The following is a 21,364-nucleotide window of genomic DNA, read 5'->3' as shown; positions in this document are numbered from 1 at the left end:
TCAGTACAATTATTGTGTTCATGGTTGTACCACAGTTTTTGAGTCTGTTATTATACTGGTGGATATTTGTGTGGTTTCCAACTTTTGGTTAGTATGAAAAAATTTACCCTGAATCTTCACAGAAAATGCTTATGTAAATATATGCTTTCATTTCTTTTGGGGAAATATGTAAGAGCCGAATGACTTGGTTATAAGGGTTTCAGAAACTTCCACATTGTTTTTTAAAGCAGTTTAGAACTTTGCCCTCCTACCTGCCAGGTGAAAGTTACAGCCATCTCCTTGTCTAGGAGACCTTTGGTGTGTTCCACACCCTCCGTTCAGCCTTCCTGGCAGGTGTGCATTGGCATGCCACTGTGCATGTGGCTCACATTTGTCCCATGGGTAATGATGCTAAGCATTTTCTAAATGTGCTTAAATGTCATTCAGCTAACTTTGTGAAATGTCTGTTCTTGTGTAACTGTCTATATTCATTTTTATGTGGTTGTTTATCTTCCTATCATTGAATAGTAATAATTCCTTAATGATGTATTTCAAAGGTTAGTCAATTTTTATTTTGATGAGGCTCAATATTTCTCTTTTATGTTTTTGTGTTTTTGTGTGTGTGTGTGTGAATGTGTGTGTGACCTAAGAAACCTCTGCATACCCCAAGGTATTTTTTGGTATTTCCCAAAAAGGTTTCAGAGTTTTAACTGTAGGTTTGTAGTCCATTTCAAAATAAATCTTTATATATGGTATGAGGTGAGGGCTAAAGTTAATTTATTCCAAATGAATATTCATTTGTCAAATACCATTTCTTGAAATATGATCTTATCATTGAATTATCTTGACACCTTTGTCCAAAATCAATGTGTATGAACCTATTTTTGGACTCTATTATGTCCTGTGGCCTGATCACTTCAAGTTTGTAGCAAATAGTAAGATCTAAGCTTTCTTTGTCTTTCAGGTTTCACTTTTCTTGGTTATTTTTTCAATTCCATATACATTTTAGCATCCCTTGACAATTATCACAAGAAGACCTACTGAGACTTTAATTGGGATTTTTCCAGAACTCAAAATAATGGGCCTTTTAAAAATAACTAGCTTCTTATCCATGAACATGGTATGTTTGTTCATTTATTTAGGTCCCACTTGGTTTTGCTCAGCACATTTTTGTAGTTTTTTAGTAGCTTTTATTTGAGAACTTAGTGATTGAAGATTTAGAAAGTGAAGGCTGCGACTCAAGGGGTGAGGGCTAAACTGCGCTAACTGCTTCTGACATGTCGAGGCGTTTAAGGACTGGTGTGAACCATTGACTTTCTCATGGTTAATTCACTGTCAGCTGGGACAAGAGACGCTTGATGGGACATTGTGGACAAGGAAACCAACTACACTGGACTCAGGATAGAGAGAGAAAGGGTGAATTGAAGACCGTGGAAATTACTTCAGTGTGCTTCACTGTAGCGCAAGGGAATGGAACAAGAGCAAGACGTGAGGTGGAGAGGGGTGTTGATTTTTAAGATGGGGGGCAGAGCAGCAAGGCTCTGCTGCGAAGCTGAGGGAGTGGGAGAACAGACCATCTCGAGAGAGCGGGACCTGGTGGGTACAGTGGAGTGTGGCCTGGAGAGGCGTGAGGGGTGAAGGCAAGGACTATGTACAGGTGTGTGAGGGGGCTGGTGCCCAGGACAGGTGGCCTGGGACAATGGTGGTTCTCTCTGATCGCATTCCTTCTCAAACAGGGAGCGAAGCAATTGACTGTCCTCGAATGTGGGGCTGAAGTGTTGGAGATGTGAGTAAAAGAGCACCCTTGAAATTGAGTGGATCCCCCTTCATGCATTGCGTTGTGATTATTTTTCTGAGACCTCTACAGAGAAACATATCTAGTTGGTATTTTTATAGGTTTTTTTTTTTTTTTTTTCAAAAGAGCACTGATGCATTTAAGTTGTAGAAGTTGGATTCATCCCACAGAACATCGCATTAGACGGCATCCCTCCTCACTCCGCTTCCCTGTGAATCAGAGGGAGGACGCCCGCTCGGAGCGTCCCCCCTCCCTGATGGGCTCAGCTCTGTGGAGAATCCAGGTGTGTGGCACTGCCTTCGCAGAGAACGCAAGCCTAGTAACTCAGATGTGGTCCTGAATGCAGCCCTGGGGTCCTGGCTCATGAGATAACCAGGAGGCCAAAGGATGTCTCCTAACCGATCCACATTTGCTGTGTGGGTTTCCTTTCCCGGTATCTGGTCAGTTGTAGATGTCGAATGCAATTCGTCTTCTTGCAGCATGTAAACAAGTCCAGGCAGTTACTCTGCTGTCGGGTGCAGCCTGTTTGCGTGTGTTGGCGTCTCTGAGCCATGCTAATGCCCTCGCTGTTAGTCCCTTCAAAACTAGAGTCAAGGCCCACACATTAAAAAGTTTAGTTGGAGGGCAGACCCGCCTTGCTTCTTGCTGAAGCTGTTTGGCAAGCACCTGCATACCTAAGCAGGGTCTCTGGGGATAATAGGTGTGTGTGTGGGGGGGGGGGGGCTTGTGACGCCTTCCCCCCCCTCCCCTGCCTTAGAAGTCTCATGCACATATTTAAAAGTACAGCCGAGGAGGGATTTAGTGACAGTGTGTCGCAGCCTCTGATTTCATTTCCCTCTTCTCCTCGCCTGCCTGTAGTGGGGCTTGCCGGCATGCTTCAGAGAGCCGCTGTCTGAACACAGCCCAGATTGCTGCACACCCTTGACCGGCTTCATCTCTGCTTGCAAATGACAATGCAGTGAAACCAGAGGAAGGAGAGAAATGACTCCTTTCCTGTTGGAAACCTAATAAGTAGTTAGCCTGACCCAGTTTCCAATGAGAGATTTTCTGATGCCCCAGCCGGAGTGACTGTCTCTGTCCGAGCGCGGGGAGGGCGTGTTTAACCTGCCGCTGGAATGGCAGCTGCTGTCTGCTCGCTCTCGGTCTGGGAAGGATGATGAAGGTAGCTTTCCTTCTTGGGAGCGTTTTCCTTAGGAATATTCCACGCGGGAGCCTAGCCCCTGTGCCTCCAGAACTAATGGTCTAGGTGCTGCAGACGAGGGCGTATTTCATGCTGAAGAGTATTTCATGCAGCCGCGCCGCCCTCGGTGGATGGAGGCTGGCAGTCCCAGCTGGGAGAGAGTCCCATTATCTCCAGCTGCATAGACATTCCTGCTGCTCCGTTCTGCCTGGACGCACAGCATGCCTGGCTGAGAGCTTGAAACCGGGCTGCAGAAAAGCTGGGGAGCTCCCGAGACGTTTCTCTGGTGAGATCGGAAGTGCAGAATTGTGCTGTCTGCCGCACTGAGAAGACTGCTGGCAAGCTGCAGCTTTTCTGCTTTCAGTGTCTGTGTATTGAGCATCACAGGTAAATCTCGGGTTGAGGGAGAAGTCCCTGCTTTATTTCTGCCTTGTCTCTGTGATGCTGACGCTTTAAATGCATGCATTCCTTGTGAGAGAAAATGGATTGAATCTGTACTCGGGGGAGGCGAGGATCAAACCAGGGAGAGAGACCACAGGTACGTTTCAGTGTGCCACTCGCCTCTGCTGCAGTAAAACTAATGGGCAAGACGGGATGACAGTGCTAATTCTGGTACTTTCCGAGAGCTTCACGCCCTTTTTGTAATGGCAAATGGGCAGATGGGATTGCTAAATGTTCTCCATCAAAGGTTTTCAGTGTCCAGGGCGTGATTTAAAGGACTGGGGATAAAAAGTTTCCTGAGGGAGGGTTTGGCGAGGGGAACAAAGCAAGGCTGGAGGTCACGTGAGCTCACCAAATTTTTTTCTGGCATTTTGCTGCTTCCCCAGCTTGCGGAGAAGAGCGTGTGGGGTTCCCGCTTACAGTAGCCAGGCTGGCCAGCGTTAGGCGCCCATAATGCCTTATGAAAAGTTTCAGAAGTTGATGATTTGGGGACAGAAGTTTTAAGAGCAGCAAGCTTAGCCACACACCCGGTGGTGTCCCTGCAGCCTGGCAGCTCTGGGGGTGGGGGGTGCCAGGCCCACAGCCTGCCTCTCCAGTCACTGCTCCTTCTGTTAAATAATTGGCATCCTCAAAAACTGCTCCCAGGATGACTGAGTAGAAGTTTCACTGAGGAAAAACAGGGAGGACAGGGGAGTCACACAGAATCAATTTGGAAAGCGAGGGCTTCCTGGCGCTGGCAGTGGGGGCTGCACGGACGCCGTGGGCGAGGAGCCGCAGCTGGGGTTGGATTGTTGTTCTGAGCAGTTTTCATTTACCTGATGGGTTTGTTCATCGTCTTTCACTGCCGTGGTCTGCGGCCTCACCAGTCTGCGTGCGCTGTGTTTCAGAAGAAAAGATGTGTGAGCGCACCTGCCTGCCCCTCCCCACTGCGTGATCTGCACACGTCACAACACACACACACATGCTGACCTGCCGTGCAGCACACAGACACACAGAGACATCGTGTCCCCAGTGCTCGGTGATTTTTTTTTTTTTTTTTTTTTTTTAGCAACAATCATGGCAACACAGCCCAGAGATTTCACATATATGAATCCCCAAACTTTCACATAAGGCTTTCATATGAGGTTATATAAATGCATAACTTATCACATCGTAGCAAAAGACCCACAAACCATCAATTATAAACTACTGCATCGCCTTACTTTGCCAGCATTTGTAGTGAAGTACCAGGAGACGTCTTTAAAATCACTCTCCATATAACTTTCCTTGATGAAAACAAATTCATTTTGTCATTTAGAAAAGTATTACATATTTGGTCTAAGCTTAGACAAAAAATTCAACTATCTTATGAAAAGAATGAGGTACTAAGTTGTTTTCATTCTTTTTTGACAAATAAATATATTCAGTACTAAAAAAGTAAATTTGCATCTTTTTAATGCTTTTAGTGGGAGGAGGGAGATTTATACTTTTTTATTTATCTAATTACATATCCATTTTAACATACTAATTAAAATGGCATAATACATGCTCATTAAAAATAACTCAAACTAAGTATAAAGCTTCAAAAGAGAAATCTCATCACACAGAAATAGCAATGATGAAAATTAGAGGCTGTCCTTGGAGATAAATTCAGATGAGCAGGTTGTGTGAATGTGTGTGAAAGACAGACAGACACTAGTGAGCAGGATTTCTTAGCACCTGTTTTCTAGCAAACTTGTTTGGCTGGATGGTAGGCCCAATGGTTGATAGACTGACAGATGCACTTTTAAAAGAATGCGATCTTACCCTGCTTTGAACTTCATTTTATTTATTTATTTATTTGTTTGTTTTTAAGATTTATTTATTTATTTATTTATTTATTTATTTATTTATTTATGCAAGCACTGGGCACAGTCAGAAGCGCAGGAGGGTGAGAGGAGTCACCAGAGCCAGAGCGGGGAGCAGAGCAGGCAGAAGGACCGAAGGACACTGCTGAGGGGAGCAGCGGGCGGCAGGAGAGGTCTGCGCGCCATGTGGGACCCTCCCCAGTGGCCGGGGATCGAACTGGGGCTGCAGAGGCTGCGGGCAGCTTCACAACCCAGCGCTCAACTGCTGCGCCACCAGGGAGGCCTCGAACTTCATTTTAAATGTGGATTAAAGGGGAAAAACAAGGGAGCTTACAAAAACTGAAGAAAGGCCTAAATTTCAGGTATTGCTTTCGCTCCAAAGGTGATACTAGTTTTAGAAAAATGGCTCAAGTTGAGAACAAGAAATATGAAACTCTGAATAGTCTGAAGCCAGTTTTCAGCGTGGAGGCGTACGGGGTGGTCTGCTGTGGTGGACGAGCCAGCGCAGGCTCTTCATGGTGGGGCTCGCACCTCCTGAGCTTTGCCCAAATCCTTGGTTTTTCGCTGTGAGATCTCCGCGTTTCCGTGCTGCCCGGCTCCCGCGGCTGCTGTGGGTGCTCCCTCCCTCCCCGCCAGAGGCCCTGCTGCCAGGCCGCTGCCTCTGCTCGGCCTTGGGTCGTGGCTTGGCACTTGGGCCTCCCGGTCCCGTCGCGCCTGCACCAGAGCAGCAGCGCCACGGCCGCCCTGTTCCCAACGCTCCTGGGGCCTTTCTCAGCTTCCCCGCGGGGCCGCGGCCCTCCTGGGTCAGACAGGCTCCCCTGGGCGAGGTGCGGGGCGTCCGGGCCGGGCGTCCTGGCCGTGTTGAGTGTCGCTGCGGACCGTGTTCCGTGCGAGAGAGATTTCTGCCCGGGCCGCGGCGGCCAGTGTGTGTCCTCCTGGATTTGCTCAGTTTTCATCGACCTTCTTTGAGCTGGTGATCCCCAGGGATGGGAAAGTCTTTATTTCAAGATGCCGTTGTTCTGCAGTGTTTCTTCCGCTGCCTGGTTCCGGGCGTGAGCAGCTGTCGCGCGTGGCTTTTCTCTTTTCTTAGCGGCCACCGGTCCCGGGCACGCTGGGTCTTATCTGTCGCTCTCCTTCTGAACCTGTTACATCATTGAAGTTTACTTTCCTTTTGTACTTCATCAGTCCTTCGATTGCCTGAGAGTTTAATCGCGTGCACTATGACACGGATTGCTTCTAACGTTGCTTTCATTTCTGGGTGTTGTTATTTTCTTATCGATGTCTTTAATTTTCTCCCTCATCTCCTGATATTTTCTTTTACCTATTGATTTTGAAAACATGGGTACAGGAAGACTGTGTACTGGAGATGAGGCCTATGGCAGAGCGTTGGAGCATTTTCCTCAAACTGATTGTTCTTGAGACTCGTTTCACTTGTGTTTTTCTTCGTCTTTCCCCCTTTCATTGTCTTTCAGGATTCTTTCAATTTGGTGTCTATGTGGGGCTGCCAGGCGCAGCACAGAGTATTTTTAGGGCACTGGAACTATTCTTGATAACGAGAATGGTAGATACTTACGTATTTGTCAAGGCCGTCGCGCGGGCACCACCAGGGTGACCCTGAATGCAACCTGTGGCTTGAGGTGATAGTGACTTATCAGCGTGGCTCCTCGCTTGTAACGAATCGTAGAATCGCATGCCACTGAGGGGGGGTGTTGACTGTGGAGGAGTCTGAGCGTGTGTGGGGGCGGGGAATATCTAGCATATTTTGGGGGTGTCTGCATCCCTCTAAAAGCAGGAGAAAGAGAAAGTGCTTGTCAGTGCCCCCGACGCCACGCCCCAGCTCCGGGCAGCCGCGGGCTGTGCTTCTGTGTTTGTCTGGGGTCGTGTGCACTCGTGTTTCTCCTGGCGTCAGTGGCAGGGTTTTTCTCATTTTGGTATCCCGCCGCCCCTGCCTTTTTTCTTTGTCGCCAATGTTTCTGCAGAACAAGAAAGTCATAAAAATTTCTTGAATGAGATTTAAGTAGACATTTTTCAGTTCAGGAGAATTCTTTTAAATGGAATTTTTTTTAGAAAGTCAAGTCTTTTCACACCTCTGGCTGACGAGAGCGGAGGCGGTGCAGGCCCGCTCACCTGCAGGTGGGCTCCAGGGCTGGCTGGGGCGCAGGGCGGTGCGGCCGAGGGTCCCCGGCAACCTTTGCTCTCCGAGTAGCCTTCATTCACGAATGCCAGGGCCTCTCTCTTTTCAGCAAATCCTGAGGTAATTTACAGTGAACTTGGGTCAGAGTAACACGAATCAAATGATCAGTTTTCACATTGTATGGCAGTAGCCTGGGTATAAAACCGAGGCCTAAAGCGAGTAAGTGAACAAAATTATTTCCTGAGAATATTCACAGAAACAATGAAATAATCATGTATCCCATGAAGAACAGGTGGAGAACCTTGACGGTAGCGTGAATTCCACCTGGTGTGTATAAGGTAACCTGGCAGGAGTCAGGGGCAGGGGCCTGAGCCGGGAAGCCCCCTGGTCACGGCTCTCCTGCCAGCCCCGAGGAGCTCTCTGGCCTTGAGCAAGGCACTTGGCCCTCTGTTCCCCAGTTTCCCCATCCTTAGCGGAGATAATAGTAGCACCAGTTCATATTATCAGTGGCAGGACTAAATAGGATAAAATGTGAAAATACCTTAGAAGAAAGCCTTGAAATTAACAAGCACATTTTCTATTATTTAATCATTTTTATATTAGTATCACTATTATAACATTTGTCTATGTGCATGGGGATCAACTGGGAAAATAATATCAAGCGATGAAAATTATAATCATCATCTAATCAATTATATTGGGTATTTAGTAGGGAATTAAATTTAGAGGTGTAAATCATAATTGGATTTGAAAATGGAGCTCGGGGAACATGTGAGAAGGTTTAGAGATGGAGTCACATAGCTTAGGCAGTGGTATTTCTGCTTACACCAAGCAGTCGGACCTGATCAAGAGAAGGTTTATTGAATTTTCTGATTATAAAAGCAGTGCACACAAAAACATCAGGAAAAATCGACCTTAACTCCTTTCACCAAAGGAAAAAAAACACAAAATGTCCGTGCTTTTCCTTCTTGCACTCATTTTTTCTATTCTTTAAAACGTTAACATCCTAAAAATTTAATGCCAACATCAGGAAATAACAATAAACTATGAAAATATAGGAAAGATACTTATAAATAAACTTGGAGTGCAGCCTACGCTTCCTGCCCACTTCCGGGAGCTCTTTCCAAGAGTTAACGTCACCGCGTGTGGCGGTCACTTTTTCTGGACACGCAGACATTATTCAGTTTTTTCATCTTTTAGGAGCCTGAAAATGAGATGCTCTCTTCATTACATGTGAGTGAACCTGACGCGAGGTCAACCATGAACCAGAAACATCAAGTGGAAAATTCCAGAAATAAACATGTCTGGGTTCACATTCCAGGTGTTCTGAGCAGTGAAGCCGCCTGTTGGCCCCGAGTTACGGTGACGTCAAGGCAACCCTCTGTGCCGTCACCCGGTGTCACCCAGCGCCAGGCTTGGTCTGGAGGGGCTGGCGGGGCTGTGTGTCCCTCCTGGGGCGGGAGGGTGAGGCCCGGGTGCAAGCCGCCCTCCTCCAGCCGCGTGGGGTCGCTGCGCTAGGTTTGCAAGAGCCCTTTGGCTGCGTCTCCTTGAGAGACGGGAGGGGACCCGAGACGCTCTGCAGATGCCCTGGTGCTGACAGGCGGTGCCGGGACAGCCGCCTCGGGCACAGCTGCCTCCTCGTGGGTGCCCCGTGGCTTCTTTTCTCTGCTGTCCCTCCATTTCGACAGCACCGTCGCGGCCCTTCTGCCACCAAGTGTCCCGGGGAGCAGGGCTCTTGGGAGGAGCAGGGCTCTAGAGGGAAGCAGGGCTCGGCGGGAGCAGGGCTTGGGGGAGCAGGGCTCTCGGCACAGGATAGGCCCGTGATTGCTGCCCACATCCCGGTGGCCAGTGAGCGGCAGCCAGGGCAGGTCAGCTCTGGACACGCTGCTGGTCTTCCACGGCCGACAGAAGTGAATGTTCTCGAACTGGTGTGGGGGCGAAAGGTGGTGTTATTCTAGGGTCGATAGTCATTTTAAAAGTTGCATAAGGTGGGAACATTTCCAGGCGTTTAGTGTCGTGGGCAGCCGGTTCTTTGGTGTGCCTGGGCCTCTGGTGCGGACCCGCTGCCGCCCTTCTGGGGTAAATGAACACGTGGGCCCAGAGCTGCCCACGGCAGCACAGCCCGGCCACTCCAAGTTGTGGCTTAGTGCAGACTGTCCTCCCCGCGCGTGGACGGGAGAGGAGTGTAGACGGAGCCTCTGCGCCTTGTCAGGACACCAGGCGTTGGGGGGAGGCTCTCTTTTTGCTGACCCCCCTCTTTGTCCACCTTGAGTCCCGAAGTGCCCTCAGCAGTTAGGAAGAGACGGGAAGAATTTTTTTTTTAATTATAAATTTTATTTTTATATTCCCCATAGAATTGCGGCCCCCTTATTTTGACCCCAAGCCCTCCTTTCCCCGCCCCCCAACCCCCATAGAATGTCTCTGGTTCATAGTTGTTTGTTGATTTTGATATTTTCTTTCTTATAGTTATTCATTTTCCTGGTCCCTTATTTAGGTTTTCTAGATTCCTGCTATGGGTGAGACCATCCGGTATTTTTCTTTTTCGTTCTGGCTTATTTTGCTGAACGTGATCCCTTCCAGCTCCATCCATGTTGCTGCAAATGGCATGTGTCTCTCTTTTTTGAATGCTGAGTAATCTTCCATGGTGTATATGGACCACATCTTCTTGATCCAGTCATCTATTTTGGGCATTTGGGTTGTTTCCAAAGCTTAGCTATTGTCAACAGTGCTGCTGTAAACATAGGGGCGCAGGTGTTCTTTGGAATGGATGTTTCTGTGTCCTTTGGGTAAATACCTAGGAGTGGAATTGCTGGATCCTATGGAAGCTCTATGTTTAGTAGGTCCAGAAATCTCCACACAGCTCTCCATAGTGGTTGGACCAGTTTGCACTCCCACCAGCAGTGCAGGAGAGTTCCTTTTTCTCCACACCCTCGCCAACATTTGTTGTTGCTAGTGTTTTTAATATGTGCCATTCTCACTGGTGTGAGATGGTATCTCATGGTAGTTTTGATTTGCATTTCCCTGATGACAAGGGATGTTGAACATTTTTTCATATGCCTGTTGGCCATTTGCATTTCCTCTTCAGAGAAGTTTCTTTTTAGCTCTTCTGCCCATTTTTTGACTGCATTATTTTCTTTGTTTTTGTTGAGTCTCATCAGCTCTTTGTAGATTTTTGTGCTCAGTCCTTTATCATTAGTGTTGTGTGCTAAATGTTCTCCCAGTTCGGTGGGGTTTTACAGAGAAAGGGAGCCTGAGATTTAAAAGACAAATACCCCATGGCCAAGTGGAATCCAGCAGGGAAGCCCCTGGCGGTTTGGTGTCTGCCCACATCCCTCACCTGCACACCTCGCGCTCGCTCCACAGCGCCTCCTTTCACTCGACAGGGAGACGTCGTTGCGCACAGTGAAACTTGGAATACCACAAAATCATGTAAAGTCATTGAAGTTTTGAGATTCATAAATACATCTTTGAAAGTCCTAAAAAATATACTTTCATTCTCAGAGTTTTAGCCCCTGGATATAATTTTCTTTCATGTTCTCATTTCTACATGAAATTATCTTCAATTTATCCAAAAATTCTGCCTAATTCAGATGAATAATTTAACACGCTGAATTACAAATATTAATAATATTATAATTCAGTAAAACATACCAAAAATAAAGCAATAGTAAAAATAATTTTACTTTTGGGATGGGAATTTGGACCATCTTCAAAGTTGAATAAAATAACTTTTCAGAACACTGCAGTTCGTCAGTCTCCTCAAGACATGGTGGAAGACACGTGATGTGTGTGTTTACCGCCGCAGCCATGCACACGGTGGTAGAGTGTTTTTTAAACACTGTTTCATGGAATCCGGGTTACACTTTGACCTGTGGTGTTGGGACCTGTGGGTGTCTTCTCTGCCAGTGTCCGGGTTCTCTAGTCTGGGCCCTGATTTCTTCCCCCAACATATCCACTGCTTGGTTCATGCTAGAGAATCATTTTCACCAGTACATTAATTCCATAAATAATTAATCCTTATCTGCGACAGGCCCTGGGATGTGACTGTGAGCAAGTCAGGAGCCTGTATTGTGAGACTGGAGGTTGGAATTTACGCGGGTTCTTCAATCAATTAAGTGCTCTTCTTCACGAATTGGGGGACTGGCAATGTCAGCTTTAGATCTCGCGAAATGAGCACTAGAAGTTAATAAATTTAGTTCCAAGATAATTTTTAAATAAAATAATGGTCTATAGTGGGAAGCACCAAAAAGATTGCATAAAAAAGACAGACATGCTTGTTTGGAATAATAAAGATGGCTCAGTTACTATAGAGGGTGGTGTGTTCTAGGATGTCCAGAGGCTTCAGAATCTGTAAAAAGGAACAGATTAACCAAAAACAAATAGCATCTCTTATCATATACATGTTCACGTAACTTGCTGATCACACACTCCGACTCGCCTACCTAAGTGTTATTCATTTTCATCAAGAAAATGGTACTTGTGGACTCACTGAGATGATGAAATATGTTCAGAATTTGCAAACTACACCAAATTCTTCAGTAGCTGCAGTGAATTGCATAGCAAGTGATGGGAAATTAGAAACATCATTTATTTTAATCCTTTTTTTTCTGATTCTAAATTGTATACATTTTTAATAAAAAATCTGGAAAATGCAGAATATTTCCAGTTATCAGTCAGAACATGGCTTCCGCTCAGTCACTTGTGTGCCCATGAGGTACGGCTTTGGAACGCATCTGTAAGTGCTAGTTTATTATGTTTTTGTTAATTAGCAATGTGTGAACATTTTCAAATGTCATTAAATATTCTCCTGCATGCGGAGGGTATTCCGTCAGATGGATGCGGCATAAATTGACGAGGACCTGCAATCTCTCACTAGACGTTTTGCTTCCTCCACCTAGTCACTGCTTTGAAAACTGCTTGCATGTCCTTGGAGCCGAAACATTTCCATGTTTTTCTAATTACGTCTCGGAGCTAAATTCCCAGCGTTACAGTTTCTACGTCCCGTGGCACGTGGTGTAAACATGCTGGTGCGGGGACTGCTGACCCCAGCCTTCAGAGGGCAGCGCCCCCGCGCCCACACCCTTGTATGCACGCCGTGTGGCTCATGGTGAGCGCTCTGCATTTGGGTCAGCAAAACACACGCACACTCTTTCATCGTGTTCTAGGTCCCTTTCCCCATCAACACGAGACTGGGCCAGATGGGAATTTGGACCATATAATTCTGCTCCTTTGTGAGGATCAGCCATGTCCATTGTCCGTTTTTCTCACTGGGATTTGACATTTCTTCTTCTGCTCAAGAAGTGCATCGTATAGAGGAAATTACCCTTTATCCTCATTCATGTCTGAAGATGATTTCTGAGTGCCTCACACATGCATCCCATTGCACTTGAAGGGAAACTCGTGCGGTTTATGAGCAGTGTCTGGGCTTGGTTTGCATCCATGGTGAGCCCGGCACGCCTGCCCGGCCCGTGGCTTCCAGGGCCTGCGCAAGGAGCCAGTGGCTGGCATCTCTAAGGAGCCTGCCCCCGTGGGAGTGGTGCCAGCTGCTGGGGCGCGCCTGTACATGGCTGCCCGGCCGCAGCCAGGGCCGACTTAGAGAGCACCACATTCCTATGCCTGGGCTGGGGCGCCGGTCCTGTGTTCCAGCCCTAGCGGGGTGTCTGGGATGTGGGGGACCCTCACAGTTGCTTGGTGGCTCCAGATATGCTAGAGAAACAGGGATTGAAATGCTCTGTGCTCGTTCCAAATACACTATTAGAAGGCCGCCTAGGTGGAAGGGTGTGGTGTGAACCCGCACGGTGCAGTTGTCCTCAGTCTCACCTGCGTGTGCGCGTCTGCCTGGGCTGTGGCCTGCGCGCGCAGTGGCTGGGGGCCAGGTGTGACCACGGCCTGTAGAGGGGCTGGTGTGCGTGGTGCCCCTGGGGATTCGCTGTGATGGGACAGCACGGAGGAGCGGGGAGTCAGGCGGTGGGTGGGCCAGTCACGATAACGACTCAGGAGCCTGCACGTTGCGGAGAGGGGGAGGGTGTGCACGTGGTGGCCTCTCAGACATTGCCAACACCGAGGGCGCTTCGCTGGCTCTCCAGGTGCTGGGCGGCCAGAGCGTCTTTTCTGTTGAACCACACTAACTTGGTGTGACTCATCGTGTCCACATGTGATGCTGCTTGCTTTTGGAGGAAAGTTTTGAAATGTGGTATTTTTGTTAAATAGCATTTAAAAAAATTTTAAAAGAGATTAATTTATGCCTACAAGAGCTGGGGTACAGGCCAGAGGTGTGGGGGTGAGAGTCTTCCCCAGAGACAGAGTGGGGAGCAGAACAGGTGGATCCACTGAAATCCACTGCTGAGGGGAGCAGCGGGGAGAAGGAGGGGTCTGCTGCACCCTGTGGGGGCTCCCTGGCTGGGAATCAAACTCGTGCTGCAGAGGCTGCTGTGGACAGCTTCATGGTGCTGACACTCAACCCCTGCGCCCCCAGGGAGGCCCTATGTAGCGCATTAGAAATGAAGTCTTGTTGGAGGCACCCGTGCCCCGTGGGCACAGAGGCCGGCCCTCCTTTCCTCTGCTCAGGTTTTACAGGAAGAAACAAAATGCCAGCAAGTGTCTTGGGGTGTCCTGTCCTTGCATCGCAGCCCTGACTGTGTGTGAACTGCCGGGGCACTCGGGCTCCGCACCCCCAGTGGCGTGGTAAGAGGGCTCGCCGTGTGAGCCCCACGCCCCGCGGTCGGGGAGGTGAGGAAGCAGACAGGAGGCCTGTGACCAGCCTTCCCCCAGCGAGCGTGTGTGTGCCGGAGCCGAACCAAGATGGCCCGCGTGTGCCGGCGAGGGCCTGAGGGGGAGGCCAGGAGGCCGGGAGGCCGCGGCCCTCGGTGTGGGCGGTTGAGAGCCTCCACGGTCTTTTCATTCTTGCAAACCTTGTACGCTCCTTGCTGGCTTTAACACCCCCGGGCTGGAGCGGTACTTCACAGCGGGTCGTGCGTCCCAGCAGACGCTGTCGTGAGCGCCCCTTCGCCTCCCGCGGGCCTCTGGGCACATGGTGAGCCGGAGCGGTTTCAAGGTGCGATGGACCCACAGAGTCTGTCCTTCGAAGCATGGCCCGGCCGCACGGGGAGCCGTGCTGGGTGCGGGGGGCGGCCCAGGCGGCCCTGGTCTCTGACGTGCTGGCACGTGCTGCGGCCCCTCCTCGGGCGCCTGGGCTTCCGGCAGCTCAGTGTCCCCAGGAGAGTCGGAGACACGGCGTCACCGCGCTCTGTGGCTCGATTAGGATGCTTGCACACTCATTCCCCTCCAAGTTCCATTGTCCTTTGATGACTAAATTTTGAATTGATTGAACTCGCTCTGTAATTATGATTTGACTGCACATTTATTCGTAGCAAATTCAAGAACATTTATTTGCAGGCGCCATTCATGTGGATGTCAAAAATGCCACTTTTTATTGTGTGCATCGTGAGGGGGCAAAATAAATAACCTTTCCTGCTTACACTCAGATTGCTTTCTAAATGTGTCATTAATCATATTTTAGACTCCAAAGGATCCGAATGAAACAGCTCAGAACCCCCAGGTCCGGGCGCAGGCGGGAGTGGCCGGAGGGTCAGCCTGCCCTCGGGTGCCGAGGGCCCCAGGCGGGTGCGTGTTGGCCTGTGGTCTGGCAGCTTTGATGTTGGACGCTCACGTGTGTGATGAGCACATTTTTGGAGAGTTGTGACTTCAAGACAGGCTGGTACCCCTAAGAGTTGCAGGGCAGCCCCAGCAGGATGCCGAGGCCCGAGTGTGGAACTGACTGAGCCGCAGAGGCATTGCTGCCTGGGTCGGGGCTGTGACCCCGAAGCCTGGATGCCACCCAAGATGAGGCAGGACCCCGATGAGGCAGGACCCCCATCAGCCATGGCCACCTGGAGGGTCCCTCCCGGAGCCTGCAGTGCTACAGTACATGCAACGAAGGCTCAGCCTTATGCAGATTCCCCGGGCACAGCTGCTCCAGCGCCCCCGTCCTGCCTTCTCATTTCTGTCCAGAATGTCTTAACATGCTGCTGCCGGTGGGAACACTCCCTTGAGGCTGGAGCTCTTCACCACGGGAGCTTCAGGATGCGCTGTGGCGATGAGGACGCGAGTCACGTGCATGGGAGCCTTTGAGTCAATGCCGCCTTGGCTTGTGTGAACGAGACGGCCGTGTTGGTGCAGAAAGTGCTCGTGATCTTTGAAACTCATGGACTCTCTGCGTTTTTGAGTTTGGAGTTGCCTAGCTTAAGCTATCAGTCTAAGGTGAAAAGTCTGAGAAAGTCGATTATTTTTAAAAAGTCGTGAAATACTTAAAAGCAGTTCCGATACACTATGAGGACACATGCAAATGTTGGCACTTGGGGTGTTATTTTTTCGTAGAGTCCTAATGTTAGACGCAGAATAATTCATTTTTATAAGTTCCATTTAACAGAGTTGAAGAAATTGTATAAACTAAGTTGTTAATGGGCCTGATTAAGTACATGTAGTATACTAAACTTAAAATTAGTGAACATTTATTGTGGCCAAAGTGAAGATTGTCTCTTATTTTACTAATCTTATAAAAAGAAGAATAACCGCCCCGTCCAGCTGGACCTTCAGGGGAAGGCCGCTCCCGGCAGCGCTTCCGCGACTGGTGCCTGCCCGGCGGGCTCCAGGTGCCAGAGGGCCAGGGCTGCAGGAGGGCGCTGTCACCTGAGCGGGCTCAGCAAAGGGGCCAGGGGCCGTGGCCCACGCGCTCTCGAGGGACAGGCAGGCGTTTGTGGATAAGTGCAAAATCTTGGCGCCGAATAACGCAGTGTTGGGAGCAGCGCCCTGACTGTTCGTTGTTAATTTTCCTGTCTGAAACTTACCAAGACCCCGCGGAAAACACGTCCCATAGTATGTTAAGTCAAGTCAGATGTTCTCTTGTTGTGTAAGGTGCTGTCCGCCGTTGCTTTTTCTTTCCGTTTCCAGGCCGCGGTCTCTGCGGCTGCGCTGGCTCACTGGAGCAGGCCCGCGTGCCGCTGCCGGGCTGTGGACGCGCAGGTTCTTTCCAGCCCGTGTTCACACTGTCTTCTCGTCTGGAATGCGTAATGCTCCGTTTTACATTATTTATTGCCTCTGAGCAGCTTTGAAAAGGGAATCTGAGTAATGTCTGCAGAAATGTCACTTTTTCATTCTTCTCTGTTTACCAGTTTTGAGGCTGATCCTCCGAGATAAATGCGAATGGACAACGAATGGGCCCGTGTCCGTCTGCGTGCACACTCACGCTGTGCTGGGGCACGGTGCGCACACTCGGGCAGGCACACAGCACAAACACGCGTGTTGTGTAGGCATACCACACACACAATGTGTGCTGGCACACGCCATGCACACATGATGTGTAGGTGCGCGACATGCACACATGCGTAGTGTAGGCACACGCCATGCACACACATGCTTGGTGTCGCCACCCAACGCTGTCAGCTCCCAGACAAGGGGCTCGCCAGACGCAGTGGCCGGCGCCTCCTCCCACCCTGCCCTTTCAGTATCGTTTTGAATATGTAATGATTTCACAGGCTCCTCCCTGCACGGCCCCGTATGGCAGGTTGGTCTGTCTTAAGCCTCCTGTGGCCGGTGCCGGGACTGCTCTCTGGCACCGGAGTGTCCGTCTCCCCACGGGCGTGTCACCCTCGCGTGCTCCACGTGCGGGAGTGGGCCGGCCAGAGTCCTCCTGAGGAAAAGCGCTTTCTCTGCTGCCTGTTCCAGAGGCTTCCGAACGACAGCGAGCCACGTCTTAAGGGATAGATGAATCATCTTTTTCAATAATGTCAGAAAAACAGAATTGCTTTTTGATTTAGGATATGTAAATGCGCGTTCTTATTAAAAGATTGACTTTAAAACATAGCCAGCTCTGCTAAGCAGTAGATGAGCCTTAGAAGAAACTGTATGAAGCAGGTAGAACAGCACCGGGCCCTGCGCTTTCTGTATCGTTGTCTGAAAAAATTGCTTCTCGATTTAGGGTCTGGAGAACCCACGTCTCGGTGTGGGCGGCTGAGAGTTCGACGCCCCCATTGCCCTGGGTAGCAGGGCCCCGGCTCTGGCCGTGTCTGCACGTTGAGTCTCTCAATGCCAGAAACTGGGGGGGATCATTCCTGTCCCAGGTGACGCCTGCAGGAGGGGGTTGCATTAGGCTTTCACTTAAAATTCCGTAGCCAGAAGTCCCAGGAGTGCATTCCTCGTGTCTAGTCTAAGCCCTGTGGGAGAAGGTGGTGAGCAGCTGGCAGTTGTCCAGGTTGGGACCCACTGAGCTGGACGGGAAGTCCCGCTGCTGCCGCACACCCGCACCCTTCCCACCCGGCCTCGGCCTCCCTCGTGGGGAGACCTGGGACGCTCAGCCTGGGCTGTGCCTCCTTCTCCTCATCCACAGAAGGGGCGGCTGTGGAGGAGCGCCGTGGAGTCAGGCGGGCTGGGGTTGAAAACTGGTCAGCGGAGCCGGCGGACCCCAGGGAGAGGCTGCCCCAGGGCTGTGTACCTGCCGCGCCCCGGTGGTCTTTGGCGCACGGATGGAGCGTGTTTGTCTTCCAGCACGTTCGTCTCCACAGCCCCTCGGCTCTTGGGCCGCAGCAGTTGGGCTGAGCTGAGTTCGCTGAGAAGTGGGGCGGCAGAGGTGGCCTGGGTCTGGGCGCGAGGTCACTTCATGCCGTGAAGAGACGGCTGGGACGCGAGACGCCGTGTGGGAGGCGGGTGTGGGGCTGTGCCGCCTTCTGGGTGCCGCGGGGAGATGGCAGCCACCTTCCGCCATCAGCCTTCTGGGCCACTTCTAGACCCCGCTCAGTCCTCCCATTTCCACAGAGTGCGGGGGGCGCCCCCAGGCCCACAGGGTGCAGTGTTGGAGCCGCGTGTCCGCAGGGCCAGGTCCTCCCAGATGCTCACATGCAGGCCCAGACATGGCCAGACACGGGGGCATTTTACTGAGGAGCCAACAAAGGAGATTTCCAAGAGGCCCAAGCACTTGGCGTCCCAGAACGGTGAGAGAGGAAGGGGCGCTGCAGCGACCGGCACCCGCCTGAGGTCCTGGGCCTGTGGGCAGCGAAGACCAGAGACAGTCTCTTCAGGCTCGGGTTCCTAACGAGAACGTGGGGCTCAGGCGGCTGGCAGGAGGGGAGACTGCAAGGGAGGGTGGGAGGTGACAGCCCACCTCACCTCCTGGGAGCGAGGGCCCTCGCGGGGACGAGCGCGCAGGCTGATGCCTGGGGATGAACCGGTAGCCAGATGCGTCCACAAATATTGATGTTATTCAAATTAGCTTCATCTTACTGAAAAAGATACTGAATTTTATGCCCTCCTGCTGAATAAATGAGAGGCATATGTATGTTTTCCCAGAATCATGACTTATTCAGTTTATGGTCTAATTATTGGGTGAGAGGATAAGTAAATAACAAATCATCATACGAAAAAATGCGAGCCTGGGAGTAATTAATGCAATAAAATAGACTGCTGGACACGTGAGCAGCTTCATTGTGAATTCCAGGGAAAAGTCTTGATTTTGGAGGAAAGATAATAGCATCAAAAATCTTAAGGATTAAATTAAGAGATAATTTAAGACATTTGCAGGGCGTAGTGCTCAAGACCAGCGGGCGGATCTCGGTTCGCTCATGAGGGCGCTTGGGTGCGTCGGGCCTCTGTGCAGGGCCTAGGTGGGCGGGGAGCCGCGAGCGCTGGCCCGCGAGGCCCCTTGGTCCTGACTCACGGGTGGAGGGTTGCCTGGGGACCTCTGCTTGCCACTCTCAGGCTGCGCGCGGCCGCTCCCCGGTCAGCGCACCGCGGTGCCCTGTCCCTAAGACGCTGCTCAGAGCCCGGCTCTGCCCGCCGGGGCGGGGCCGCCTTCCCAGCTGCCTCTGCAGGGCAGGTTAGGTGAGGACACACCGGCCGAGCAGTCCCGTCCCTGCTCGCTCGGCTCCCGCTGGTAGCGTCCCGTCTCAGCAGCAGCCGTGACAGCAGGGTGCTGGGAACACAAGAGGGTTCCCGGGAGGAACACCAGGGGAGCCTTGAAGAAGCTGGGTCTGGAAGCTCCGTGCTGGAGGGCAGGACGGGACAGTCGTGGATTCGCCCGTGACGGGACGGAAGGAGGCGGCGAGGCAGAGCGAGAGCGAGGTGGCGGCGGTGAGGGGCTTGGCGGCAGCTGGGCGGGTCCGGGGAGGCCTGGCCCGTGCGCCTTCCTGGAGTTATTAGCTGCTGCTGGTCACCCAGCCGCCGGGGGGTGCCCATGTTGGAGGGAAGAAGGAAATGAAGGGGGGTAACGACATGGAATCGGGGTGTTGCACTCCCCCGCTCACTCCAGCTCAGCTGCCGGCTCCTCATGGCGCAGACCCTCCGTGGCATACGTGGGTGTACATGTGAGGAGAGACGTTCCCGTCCCGCAGTCAGGCGGAACACAGGGCTGTCACGGGCCGTGGTAAGTGGACTGAATGAAAGGACAGAAGCCTGGACATGGTAGCAACTCAGAAGAGGCCGCAGGTAGCTGTTGGCCTGCTAGCAGGTGCTTTCTCTCTCGAGCTGCTGACCAGGCATCGGGGCTGTGCCTTCCCTGGGGAGCCAGGAGCAGCGTCCTCCCCCTCGGTGGAGCCTGAGGGCCGCGCAGCAGAGGCGGCCGTGTGCACAGGCCGGAGGGGCCGCATCTCGAGAGCGTGTCTGGGAGGAAACCTGGAGGAGAAGGCAGGGCCCTTGCAGAAGTCCCGGGAGAGAGGGTGGGGCTGGGGCACCCCAGTGTCCCCTGGGCGTGGGCAGGGGACGGGGGCTTCCCCTCTTCCCCTGGGCTCTAGTGCCCCCTCTGTGGCCTGTGACAGGCTCCCCCGGGTGGGACTGAAGAGACGATGCACCGAGGCCTCAAATGTGAAACTTGAGAGTCCAGGTGACCGTTTAGTGGAGAATTTGAAAGACTCCAAATATAGACTCATAAGTATCCTTGTTTAGGAATTCTCCAAAAAACCCCACAAAACCACACACAACAAAACAGCTGTGCTGCCTGCGTGAAGACAGCTGTCCTGGCAGCTGCGCTGAGAGCCGGGGAGCCAGCGAGGGCCACTCCCGCCCAGCAGAGACCACAGACCCCCGAGAGGCGCCCTGAGGCGGACGGCAGGGCAGACCCGAAAACCAGGCGTCACCTGTTCGTAGAAACCAGAAAGGCTTTTTATTCCATGGACTGCAGCTTAAGAAGTAAAAATATTGAAAAAAATGATACCAGAATTAGAAATTAGATGTTTAAATTATGAGAGCTAGCTGACAGCAAAACAACAAAACTAGGGCCTCACTGGGGGCACAGGGGTTAAAGTTGCGGTTTGATCCCCTCCCAGGGAGCTACCCACAGGGCGCAGCAGACCCCTCCTGTCTCCTTGCTGCTCCCCTCAGCAGTGGATTTCAGTGGATCCACCTGTTCTGCTCCCCACTCTGTCTCTGGTGACTCCTCTCACCTCTGTACCTCTGGCCTGCACCCCAGCTCTTGTATGCATAAATAAATAAAATAAATCTTTTTTTTAAAAAACAACAAAACTATTTGCAGTACGAGAATGTAAGAGGAGGTGAGGGAATTTTCTAGAAGGGACACAGAAATAGATTGGTGATGGTAGCTAGAAGATAACAGTCCATGAAAGCACAACGTCTGAGGGAATTTCTAAAATATGGACTAAAAAGTGAGAACTTTGAAGGGGAAATAACATGAAACATGATCACAGACATATCCAGGGATGAGGACATAAGTCTAGAGTTGAGAGCCCCGGCCCAGTCCAGCCTGCGGCACGCGGAGCTCAGGTCTCAGCACGGCCAGCGGGACGGTCCTGGCGCTGGGAGGGTGAGGGCGGGCTTCTTTCTATCGTCAGATGACTCAAAACTCACCCCAGCAGCCAGATGTCCAGGAGGTCGCCCCCAAAGCCTGAGAATGAATCAAGTTTCAAGCAGAGAAGACGAGGGGGCCAGAGGTGAAGGCCCCCTCCCGCGGCGTGTCTGTCACGGTGTCCTCTCGGGTGCTGGCTGGCCCTTAAGTGAGCTGCCCCCCG

The sequence above is a fragment of the Talpa europaea genome (assembly GCF_964194135.1).
Source record: "Talpa europaea genome assembly, chromosome: 11".
NCBI classification, from domain to species: domain Eukaryota; kingdom Metazoa; phylum Chordata; class Mammalia; order Eulipotyphla; family Talpidae; genus Talpa; species Talpa europaea.
The sequence above is the reverse complement of the archived record's forward strand: the minus strand, read 5'-3'. Positions refer to the sequence as shown.